Source organism: Nerophis lumbriciformis, linkage group LG20 (assembly GCF_033978685.3).
Source record: "Nerophis lumbriciformis linkage group LG20, RoL_Nlum_v2.1, whole genome shotgun sequence".
Taxonomy (NCBI): domain Eukaryota; kingdom Metazoa; phylum Chordata; class Actinopteri; order Syngnathiformes; family Syngnathidae; genus Nerophis; species Nerophis lumbriciformis.
This window is the reverse complement of record NC_084567.2, coordinates 17,407,546-17,420,346: the sequence shown is the minus strand read 5'-3', so window position 1 is coordinate 17,420,346 and position 12,801 is coordinate 17,407,546. Positions and strand designations below refer to the sequence as shown.

The 12,801-nt window shown below is 34.8% G+C and overlaps 1 protein-coding gene across 1 annotated transcript in view; it reads left to right on the top strand.

The window, feature by feature from the left end:
• Window positions 1–12,801, top strand: part of LOC133619496 (GDNF family receptor alpha-2-like) — a 316,184-nt gene that overhangs the window by 220,581 nt on the left and 82,802 nt on the right. The window lies entirely within an intron of this gene.

Sequence of the window (12,801 nt, the reverse complement as noted above, 5' to 3'; positions counted from 1 at the left end):
TTCTCATGCATTTGGAATGGAGAAGGAGGGTGTGAAGGACAGTGCTGAAAAGAAACGGATGATATTCATTGAATTAAAGAAGGAAATCGTTAAAAAAACATGGCCGACCGTGGAGCTGCCACAGCTAGTCTGCACCGAGCTGATAACGCCAGCCAAGAATGTTAAGATATCTAAAAAGTGGACAATTATAATAATAATAATAATAATAACTGGGATTTATATAGCGCTTTTCTAAGTACCCAAAGTCGCTTTACATGTAGAACCCATCATTCATTCACACCTGGTGGTGGTAAGCTACTTTCATAGCCACAGCTGCCCTGGGGTAGACTGACGGAAGCGTGGCTGCAATTTGCGCCAACGGCCCCTCCGACCACCACCTATCATTCAAATCACCGGTGTGAGTGGCACCGGGGGCAAAGGGTGAAGTGTCCCGCCCAAGGACACAACGGCAGCGATTTTTGGATGGTAAGAGGCGGGGAGCGAACCTGCAACCCTCAGGTTTCTGGCACGGTTGCTCTACCCACTACGCCATGCCGCCTCGTTTAATTATCTATGAGAATATGTAAAAGCTGCTGATGGTGTGTTTGACGGAGAAGAAGCTGGAAGGAGTAAACGTAGAAGTCCACTCTCCGAAGGAAATGTGTGTATTGTGTGTTTTTTATTTTATTTAACTTTTTTCTTATTTGTTATTTTTTTATTTTATAAAATTATATTAGAATTATAAGTCTTACTAATAAATATTTAATAATTATTTCATACATGTATAAAATAGTTATTTAATCATTCTAATATAATTAATATTTGTATTAATATTAGGACTATCAAATGATTAAAATATTTAATCGTTTGTTCATAGTTACCGTATTTTTCGGAGTATAAGTCGCACCGGAGTATAAGTCGCACCTGCCGAAAATGCATAATAAAGAAGGAAAAAAACATATATAAATCGCACTGGAGCCCGGCCAAACTATGAAAAAAACTGCGACTTATAGTCCGAAAAATACGGTAACTAAAATGTATCATTAATAGAAATATTTTTCATCATTAATAAGTCTACATTAGACGGATCATTTTCATGTTTTTAGTACCATAACTAGACAATTTGTTTGCTTTATTTAAATGTTGTTTAAACAGCTCAACACAAAATACACACGGACACGCTTTAAAAAAAATACCTGCATTGCTTTGGTGTCTTGCCAGATTTTGTATTTTGTAGGACTACAGAATGTGTATTCCTGCTGTAGGAGCACTTGCATCCAGAGGAGGAGCTACGCCATGTTTAGACACCAGTTTCACGCATTAATAACATAAAATAATCATTGTCAAAGATGTTTGCTAATATAATCTGTGATATTTATACCTGAATAAGTGCTTCTTATATTTTGTACATTACATGTCGTGCAAGTTGATGGTATTCATATTTATGCGTGACAATATTTTAACCTTCTGTATTTGTTAATAAAATGCAATATTCAGCCTGCTAAATATTCAGTAATTAAGTAATTAAATACTTTATTTCAATCTGCCTCAAAATGTCCCCCTCTAAAGTCCTCAACTAATGAACCCGGAATTATTTAGGTGCAAATATCACAGATTACATTACAAAACATCTTTGCCGATTTTTATTTTTGTTACTGTAGTTCGGGGGTGCATGTAACAGTGAAGTTATATGAATATAAATGTATAATTATTCCCCTTGTCATATTGTTACACAATACATTTGATTATTGTATACATAATAGTCTATAATGAAAATCTATAATAATATATATTTTAAATGTACACTGTAAAAAAAATTAACACACTTGGTTGAAGTTTATTTCGAACACGTATACAATTTCAGTACAATACATCACATATCATTGTTCTTTACGACATGTCCGAAAAGGAGAAGGAAGAAGCAGAGTTTATTTAATCCAACCCTTTTTTTCTACCTCATAGCAATTCCAGTTCTAACACATGTCCACTTCCTGGTCTTCATGTGTACATTACTTACATCAATTCATTCTGAATACAATAGTTCTTTACATAAATAGTTAAGTCAGTTATGATTCACATAATAAGATGAACAATATCATTTTGAAAAATGTCAATACTTTTGTCATATTATTTCTAAATCTTATTCAAATAAAGTGTGGCACCTGCATTTTGTAATAACGTTTGCAAAATGTAAAAAAATGGGTTCACGAATTGTGTTACAAAATGCGGCGACATTAAGCACAGCATCCACCTATATGCCCCAATCCAAACAACCTTCCCTAGTCATGACGTAGAAAAATTCAACCGGCACAAAAGTTCCACAAACACACATAACACAACCTGCTCACTAAACTTTGTGGTACTGTAGTCACTTTTACTTCAACAAATGTATTAGTACTCTAGTCCCTTGACTATTACTGTAGTCACTAGACTAGTACTGTAGTCTTGTTTACTTTAACAGATGTATTAGTACTTTTGTCCCTTGACTAGTACGCTGGTCTCATTTTAATAGTACTATAGTCACTTTTACTTTAACAAATGTATTAGAACTCTAGTCCTTTGACTAGTACTCTGGTGTCACTTTACTAGTACTGTAGTCACATTTACTTTAACAAATGTATTAGTACTCTTGTCCCTTGACTAGTACGCTGGTGTCATTTTAAAAGTACTGTAGTTACTTTTACTTTAACAAATGTATTAGTACTCTAATCACTTGACTAGTACTCTGGTGTCACTTTTTTAGTACTGTAGTCAGTTTTACTTTAATAAATGTATTAGTACTCTAGTCACTTGACTAGTACTCTGGTGTCACTTTACTAGTACTGTAGTCACTTTTAGTTTAACAAATGTATTGGTACTCTATTCACTTTACTAGTACTGTAGTAACTTTTAGTTTAACAAATGTATTAGTACTCTCATCACTTTACTAGTACTGTAGTCACTTTTAGTTTAACAGATGTATTAGTACTCTAGTCACTTGACTAGTACTGTAGTCACTTTTATTTTAACAAATGTATTGGTACTCTAGTCACTTTACTAGTACTGTAGTAACTTTTAGTTTAACAAATGTATTAGTACTCTCGTCACTTTACTAGTACTGTAGTCACTTTTATTTTAACAGATGTGTTTGTACTCTAGTCACTTGACTAGTACTGTAGTCACTTTTAGTTTAACAAATGTATTAGTATTCTAGTCACTTGACTAGTACTCTGGTGTTACTTTACTAGTACTGTAGTCACTTTTACTTTAACAAATGTATTTGTTCTCTAGTCACTTTAGTAGTACTGTAGTAACTTTTAGTTTAACAAATGTATTAGTACTCTTGTCACTTTACTAGTACTGTAGTCACTTTTATTTTAACAGTTGTGTTAGTACTCTAGTCACTTTACTAGTACTGTAGTCACTTTTAGTTTAACAAATATATTAGTACTCTTGTCACTTTACTAGTACTGTAGTCACTTTTAGTTTAACAAATGTATTGGTACTCTATTCACTTTACTAGTCTGTAGTCACTTTTAGTTTAACAAATGTATTAGTACTCTCATCACTTTACTAGTACTGTAGTCACTTTTAGTTTAACACATGTATTAGTATTCTAGTCACTTGACTAGTACTCTGGTGTCACTTTACTAGTACTGTAGTCACTTTTACTTCAACAAATGTATTGGTACTCTAGTCACTTTACTAGTACTCTAGTAACTTTTAGTTTAACAAATGTATTAGTACTCTCGTCACTTTACTAGTACTGTAGTCACTTTTAGTTTACAGGTGTATTAGTACTCTAGTCACTTGACTAGTACTCTGGTGTCACTTTACTAGTACTGTAGTCACTTTTATTTTAACAAATGTATTGGTACTCTAGTCACTTTACTAGTACTGTAGTCACTTTAACTTTAACAAATGTATTGGTACTCTAGTCACTTTAGTGGAACTGTAGCCACTTTTAGTTTAACAAATGTATTAGTACTCTCGTCACTTTACTAGTACTGTAGTCACTTTTAGTTTAACAAATGTATTAGTATTCTAGTTACTTGACTAGTACTCTGGTGTCACTTTACTAGTACTGTAGTCACTTTTAGTTTAACAAATGTATTAGTACTCTCGTCACTTTACTAGTACTGTAGTCACTTTTAGTTTAACAAATGTATTAGTATTCTAGTTACTTGACTAGTACTCTGGTGTCACTTTACTAGTACTGTAGTCACTTTTACTTTAACAAATGTATTGGTACTCTAGTCACTTTACTAGTACTGTAGTAACTTTTTGTTTAACAAAAGGGTATTAGTACTCTCGTCACCTTACTAGTACTGTAGTCACTTTTATTTTAACAGATGTATTAGTACTCTAGTCACTTGACCGGTACTCTGGTGTCACTTTACTAGTACTGTAGTCACTTTTACTTTAACAAATGTATTGGTACTCTAGTCACTTTACTAGTACTGTAGTAACTTTTAGTTTAACAAATGTGTTAGTACTCTCGTCATTTTACTAGTACTGTAGTCACTTTTAGTTTAACAGATGTATTAGTACTCTAGTCACTTGACCAGTACTCTGGTGTCACTTTACTAGTACTGTAGTCACTTTTACTTTAACAAATGTATTGGTACTCTAGTCACTTTACTAGTACTGTAGTCACTTTTAGTTTAACAGATGTATTAGTACTCTAGTCACTTGACTAGTACTCTGGTGTCACTTTACTAGTACTGTAGTCACTTTTATTTTAACAGATGTATTAGAACTCTAGTCACTTGACCAGTACTCTGGTGTCACTTTACTAGTACTGTAGTCACTTTTACTTTAACAAATGTATTTGTACTGTAATCACTTTACTAGTACTGTAGTAACTTTTAGTTTAACAAATGTGTTAGTACTCTCGTCATTTTACTAGTACTGTAGTCACTTTTAGTTTAACAGATGTATCAGTACTCTAGTCACTTGACTAGTACTCTGGTGTCACTTTACTAGTACTGTAGTCACTTTTATTTTAACAAATGTATTGGTACTCTCGTCACTTTACTAGTACTGTAGTCACTTTTATTTTAACAGATGTGTTTGTACTCTAGTCACTTGACTAGTACTGTAGTCACTTTTAGTTTAACAAATGTATTAGTATTCTAGTCACTTGACTAGTACTGTGGTGTCACTTTACTAGTACTGTAGTCACTTTTACTTTAACAAATGTATTTGTTCTCTAATCACTTTACTAGTACTGTAGTTACTTTTACTTTAACAAATGTATTAGTACTCTAATCACTTGACTAGTACTCTGGTGTCACTTTTTTAGTACTGTAGTCAGTTTTACTTTAATAAATGTATTAGTACTCTAGTCACTTGACTAGTACTCTGGTGTCACTTTACTAGTACTGTAGTCACTTTTAGTTTAACAAATGTATTGGTACTCTATTCACTTTACTAGTACTGTAGTAACTTTTAGTTTAACAAATGTATTAGTACTCTCATCACTTTACTAGTACTGTAGTCACTTTTAGTTTAACAGATGTATTAGTACTCTAGTCACTTGACTAGTACTGTAGTCACTTTTATTTTAACAAATGTATTGGTACTCTAGTCACTTTACTAGTACTGTAGTAACTTTTAGTTTAACAAATGTATTAGTACTCTCGTCACTTTACTAGTACTGTAGTCACTTTTATTTTAACAGATGTGTTTGTACTCTAGTCACTTGACTAGTACTGTAGTCACTTTTAGTTTAACAAATGTATTAGTATTCTAGTCACTTGACTAGTACTCTGGTGTTACTTTACTAGTACTGTAGTCACTTTTACTTTAACAAATGTATTTGTTCTCTAGTCACTTTAGTAGTACTGTAGTAACTTTTAGTTTAACAAATGTATTAGTACTCTGGTCACTTTACTAGTACTGTAGTCACTTTTATTTTAACAGTTGTGTTAGTACTCTAGTCACTTTACTAGTACTGTAGTCACTTTTAGTTTAACAAATATATTAGTACTCTTGTCACTTTACTAGTACTGTAGTCACTTTTAGTTTAACAAATGTATTGGTACTCTATTCACTTTACTAGTCTGTAGTCACTTTTAGTTTAACAAATGTATTAGTACTCTCATCACTTTACTAGTACTGTAGTCACTTTTAGTTTAACACATGTATTAGTATTCTAGTCACTTGACTAGTACTCTGGTGTCACTTTACTAGTACTGTAGTCACTTTTACTTCAACAAATGTATTGGTACTCTAGTCACTTTACTAGTACTCTAGTAACTTTTAGTTTAACAAATGTATTAGTACTCTCGTCACTTTACTAGTACTGTAGTCACTTTTTGTTTACAGGTGTATTAGTACTCTAGTCACTTGACTAGTACTCTGGTGTCACTTTACTAGTACTGTAGTCACTTTTATTTTAACAAATGTATTGGTACTCTAGTCACTTTACTAGTACTGTAGTCACTTTAACTTTAACAAATGTATTGGTACTCTAGTCACTTTAGTGGAACTGTAGCCACTTTTAGTTTAACAAATGTATTAGTACTCTCGTCACTTTACTAGTACTGTAGTCACTTTTAGTTTAACAAATGTATTAGTATTCTAGTTACTTGACTAGTACTCTGGTGTCACTTTACTAGTACTGTAGTCACTTTTAGTTTAACAAATGTATTAGTACTCTCGTCACTTTACTAGTACTGTAGTCACTTTTAGTTTAACAAATGTATTAGTATTCTAGTTACTTGACTAGTACTCTGGTGTCACTTTACTAGTACTGTAGTCACTTTTACTTTAACAAATGTATTGGTACTCTAGTCACTTTACTAGTACTGTAGTAACTTTTTGTTTAACAAAAGGGTATTAGTACTCTCGTCACCTTACTAGTACTGTAGTCACTTTTATTTTAACAGATGTATTAGTACTCTAGTCACTTGACCGGTACTCTGGTGTCACTTTACTAGTACTGTAGTCACTTTTACTTTAACAAATGTATTGGTACTCTAGTCACTTTACTAGTACTGTAGTAACTTTTAGTTTAACAAATGTGTTAGTACTCTCGTCATTTTACTAGTACTGTAGTCACTTTTAGTTTAACAGATGTATTAGTACTCTAGTCACTTGACCAGTACTCTGGTGTCACTTTACTAGTACTGTAGTCACTTTTACTTTAACAAATGTATTGGTACTCTAGTCACTTTACTAGTACTGTAGTCACTTTTAGTTTAACAGATGTATTAGTACTCTAGTCACTTGACTAGTACTCTGGTGTCACTTTACTAGTACTGTAGTCACTTTTATTTTAACAGATGTATTAGAACTCTAGTCACTTGACCAGTACTCTGGTGTCACTTTACTAGTACTGTAGTCACTTTTACTTTAACAAATGTATTTGTACTGTAATCACTTTACTAGTACTGTAGTAACTTTTAGTTTAACAAATGTGTTAGTACTCTCGTCATTTTACTAGTACTGTAGTCACTTTTAGTTTAACAGATGTATCAGTACTCTAGTCACTTGACTAGTACTCTGGTGTCACTTTACTAGTACTGTAGTCACTTTTATTTTAACAAATGTATTGGTACTCTCGTCACTTTACTAGTACTGTAGTCACTTTTATTTTAACAGATGTGTTTGTACTCTAGTCACTTGACTAGTACTGTAGTCACTTTTAGTTTAACAAATGTATTAGTATTCTAGTCACTTGACTAGTACTGTGGTGTCACTTTACTAGTACTGTAGTCACTTTTACTTTAACAAATGTATTTGTTCTCTAATCACTTTACTAGTACTGTAGTAACTTTTAGTTTAACAAATATATTAGTACTCTTGTCACTTTACTAGTATGTAGTCACTTTTAGTTTAACAAATGTATTGGTACTCTATTCACTTTACTAGTACTGTAGTAACTTTTAGTTTAACAAGTGTGTTAGTACTCTCGTCATTTTACTAGTACTGTAGTCACTTTTAGTTTAACAGATGTATTAGTACTCTAGTCACTTGACTAGTACTCTGGTGTCACTTTACTAGTACTGTAGTCACTTTTATTTTAACAAATGTATTGGTACTCTCGTCACTTTACTAGTACTGTAGTCACTTTTATTTTAACAGATGTGTTTGTACTCTAGTCACTTCACTAGTATTGTAGTCACTTTTAGTTTAACAAATGTATTAGTATTCTAGTCACTTGACTAGTACTCTGGTGTCACTTTACTAGTACTGTAGTCACTTTTACTTTAACAAATGTATTTGTTCTCTAATCACTTTACTAGTACTGTAGTAACCTTTAGTTTAACAAATATATTAGTACTCTTGTCACTTTACTAGTACTGTAGTCACTTTTAGTTTAACAAATGTATTGGTACTCTATTCACTTTACTAGTACTGTAGTAACTTTTAGTTTAACAAATGTATTAGTACTCTCGTCACTTGACTAGTACTGTAGTCACTTTTAGTTTAACAAATGTATTAGTGTTCTAGTCACTTGACTCGTACTGTAGTCACTTTTAGTATAACAAATGTATTAGTACTCTCGTCACTTTACTAGTACTGTAGTCACTTTTAGTTTAACAATTGTATTAGTATTCTAGTCACTTGACTAGTACTGTAGCGGCGCCCACGGCCGTAAAGTCGTCTGTGGTTTATGTGACCTTACAAGACATATCCATGTGATGTCATTAATGTGATGTCATGTAAACGCGGAAGTGAAGCTCCTCCTCTCTGCAGTTGCTCCGTTAAAAGAAGGTGTGGTCAGCGCGTTATTGCCGCGTTAACGTTGCCAGCCTGCAGAGTGAGATTGTCAGCGCCCCCCCATCCCCCCCTCCCGCCCCCAAGCGCCCCGGACTTCAGGTTGCTAGTCAAAGCAATTAGGAAGACACAGAGAGCGTGTTTACTTAATTAAAAGACGTGATGACCATCTGTTTGCTCGCATTAAACGTGGGCCCCGGCGACGCGGCGCCCGCGTACTTCCACCACGGCGCCTTGGCGGGGTTTTTGTCCGAGATTACACACGGCGCTAAATTGGAATTCTCCTGCACGGGTCCACAAATCGTGCGCGGTGTGGAGATAATAAGTCGTGCTGCTCGCACAGAGTGGATGACACGGCTGACTCCAGCTGGCAGACCTTTCAAAAGTGAAGTGTTTTGCTGCGGAGCTGTTAGAGTCAGACAGCACACGTGCACGCGCTTCCCAAAGCACCTGCTTTTACAAAAATATTCATAAACATAATGGCCTCTTTACATCCAAAATGAAGTATTACGCCGAGCTTTCCCGACCCATAAAAATAAAACAGACCAATTCCATTCCGGCCTTTATGTTTTCTGTGAACTATTTGCAATAAATGTCGTCCATTATTGTCCATTAGTGACCCATAGATGTTTGTTCTAATGCACAGGTGTCAAACTCATGGCCCGGGGGCCAGAGGTGGCCCGTCACATGATGTTATATGCCTGGAAATAATATGCATCCATAAAGTACTTTATATTGGCTTACTGAATGTATTCCTTCTTTCCCTTTTGACCCGAAAAAAGTACATGTACTGCATGCAAACCACATATAAAATGTCAGGCTTGGACGAAGGAAGGGACTCAGATGCAGAGATGGGATTCTAAATAAAGCTTTTATTTTGAAAACTCTTTAACCTCCAGAGCAGAGTATATTCAATTACTAGGAGTCACAAAAAACAGACAGCGAAAAAAGTTTCCAAAAAGGGAAAAAACTAAAATCACTCCAAAAGGAGGAAATACGAAAATAAAGACGAATTATAATTAGCGCCGTATCTGCTATAAAAACTTGAACAAAAAACGCTCCAACAGGAGGAAGAAAATAATGACTATAAAAATTACTACCGTATTTTTCGGACTATAAGTCCCAGTTTTTTTCATAGTTTGGTGCGACTTATACTCAGGAGCGACTTATGTGTGAAATTATTAACACAGCGTAAAATATAATTGAGAAATTCCTGAAATTTGGGGAAAAACAGGAATTTTTTGTAGTTCCTTAACCAACTTGTTTTTTGTCCTGAATATGAGGTGTGTGTTGACGGTGGAACAGTTGAAATGGGTTGAAAAATGTGAAAGGAGTACCGTATTTTTTGGACTATAAATCGCAGTTTTTTTCATAGTTGGGTTCGACTTGTACTCAGGAGCGACTTATGTGTGAAATTATTAACACATTACCGTAAAATATCAAATAATATTATTTAGCTCATTCACGTAAGAGACTAGACGTATAAGATTTCATGGGATTTAGCGATTAGGAGTGACAGATTGTTTGGTAAACGTATAGCATGTTCTATATGTTATAGTTATTTGAATGACTTTTACCATAATATGTTACGTTAACATACCAGGCACGTTCTCAGTTGGTTATTTATGCCTCATATAACGTACACTTATTCAGCCTGTTGTTCACTATTCTTTATTTATTTTAAATTGCCTTTCAAATGTCTATTTTTGGTGTTGGCTTTTATCAAATACATTTCCCCCAAAAATGCGACTTATACTCCAGTGCGACTTATATATGTTTTTTTCCTTCTTTATTATGCATTTTCGGCCGGTGCGACTTATACTCCGAAAAATATGGTACTCTAATGTTATTCTAATAAATGTAAACAAAAAAATCACTCAAAAACTTTGAAGAAGGAAGATCATTAGGAAAAAATCATAACTCACCACTGCGGTTGAAAAAAAGGCTAGATAACAAAAGTCGCTCTGAGGGAGGAGAAAAAGTTAACTCAAAATTAGAGCGTGGGAATTTCTGGATACAAAGAAGTAGACACTGGACGAGGCAAGGCATGGACATGGACATGAACATGGATGCTCGACAGGCACGAAAGCTCGAGACAATCTGGCACAGAACAAGGGGAGGCATGGGCTTATATGGAACATGAGGGTAATGGGAAACAGGTGGAAACAATCAAGGGTCAGGGATGACGTCAGACTGGTGACACAAGAGGAAGGACCCGCGATCTGAAACAAGAGGAGTTGATTTTCAAAATAAAACATGCAAATCACAAGACAGAAAAAAAACCAAGACAAGACTTCCCTCACCGCGGTGTGACATAAATAAAGTGGATTGGATTGGATATATTTCTATTCAAAAATGATCTCATAGTGTCACAAATATTATTGTACCAAACGTTTATGTACCTTTTGTGTAAATTGTAATAGTGCTGTGCAGAAAGCACATTCTGGCCTGTGTGAGACCGTGTCCACATTGGCTGACTGTGAAAGTACACTATATTGCCAAAAGTATTTGGCCACCCATCCAAATGATGAGAATCAGGTGTCCTAATGACTTGGCCCAACCACAGGTGTATAAAATCAAGCACTTAGGCATGGAGACTGTTTCTACAAACATTTGTGAAAGAATGGGCCGCTCTCAGTGATTTCCAGCGTGGAACTGTCCGAGGATGCCACCTGTGCAACAAATCCAGTCAGGAAATTTCCTCGTTTCTAAATATTTTGGGTTTGGAGGTTGCCAGGAAAACGGTACATTTCGGACTGCATTGTGCCGAATGTGAAATTTGGTGGAGGAGGAATTATGGTGTGGGGTTGTTTATCAGGAGTTGGGCTTGGCCCCTTAGTTCCAGTGAAAGGAACTTTGAAAGCTCCGGGATACCAAAACATTTTGGACAATTCCATGCTCCCAACCTTGTGGGAACAGTTTGGAGCGGGCCCCTTCCTCTTCCAACATGACTCTGCACCAGTGCACAAAGCTAGGTCCATAATGACATGGTGTGGATGCACAGAGTCCTGACCTGAACCCGATAGAACACCTTTGGGATGAATTAGAACGAACGGAGACTGAGAGCCAGGCCTTCTCGACCAATATCAGTGTGTGACCTCACCAATGCGTTTTTGGAAGAATGGTGGAAAATTCCTTGTGTCCTTGTGGACAGCCTTCCCAGAAGAGTTGAAGCTGTAATAGCTGCAAAAGGTGGACCGACATCATATTGAACCCTATGGGTTAGGAATGGGATGGCACTTCAAGTTCATATGTGAGTCAAGGCAGGTGGCCAAATACTTGTGGCAATATAGTGTATCTCTTCACCCTTTTTGTTGCTCATTTAACAATGCACCATTGTTCCCAGTGAGTAGCGTCATAAGCTCTCTCCCCCCTCCAAACTGAGCCTACTCCCTGCCTCCCACCTTATATTCAGTGTCTTAACCGGAGGTGTCAAAGTCGTTTTCACTGAGCGCCACATCGCAGTTATGTTTGCTTCTAACAGTGAATACTATTATTACTCAATTGTTTTATGCATTTTAATTAGTCGATTTTTTTTTTAAACTAAAATGTAAAAAAAAATATGGTAAGTGGCAAAAATTTCACCTCAAAATGTAGTGTATATTACTGTAAATGAAAAAACAGTATTGATGTTTTTATGGTTAAAAAAAAAAGGCAGCTCAGTTGCCAGAATTTTACTGTAAAATGGGCATTTGTTTTTTTTTACTGTAAAAAAAAACAAAAACAATTTTATAGTAAAATTTTTGAACCTGAGCTGCCAGTTTTTTTTTTGTTTTTTTTTTTTGTTTTTTTACCGCAAATCAAGAACTGTAGATGTTTCGGTGTATAACTGTAAATGCCAAAACGGCACCGCAGTATATTACAGTAAAAGAAGTATGTTTTGTTTTTTTCATTTAGCTAAAAATGCTGTAAAAACTACAGTAAATTTCACAATTTTACCATGAAATCTATTGCTACTTTTACATTGCACAATTTGATGGATAACTTGCTTTAAAAATCGTTATTATTAATATTTATTTCTATTTAAAAAATTGTTTCAATGTTAGATCATATATTTTTGCATAATTAGACAATATTTAAGTTAACATCCTTTGCGATTACATGGAGTACTTTTTT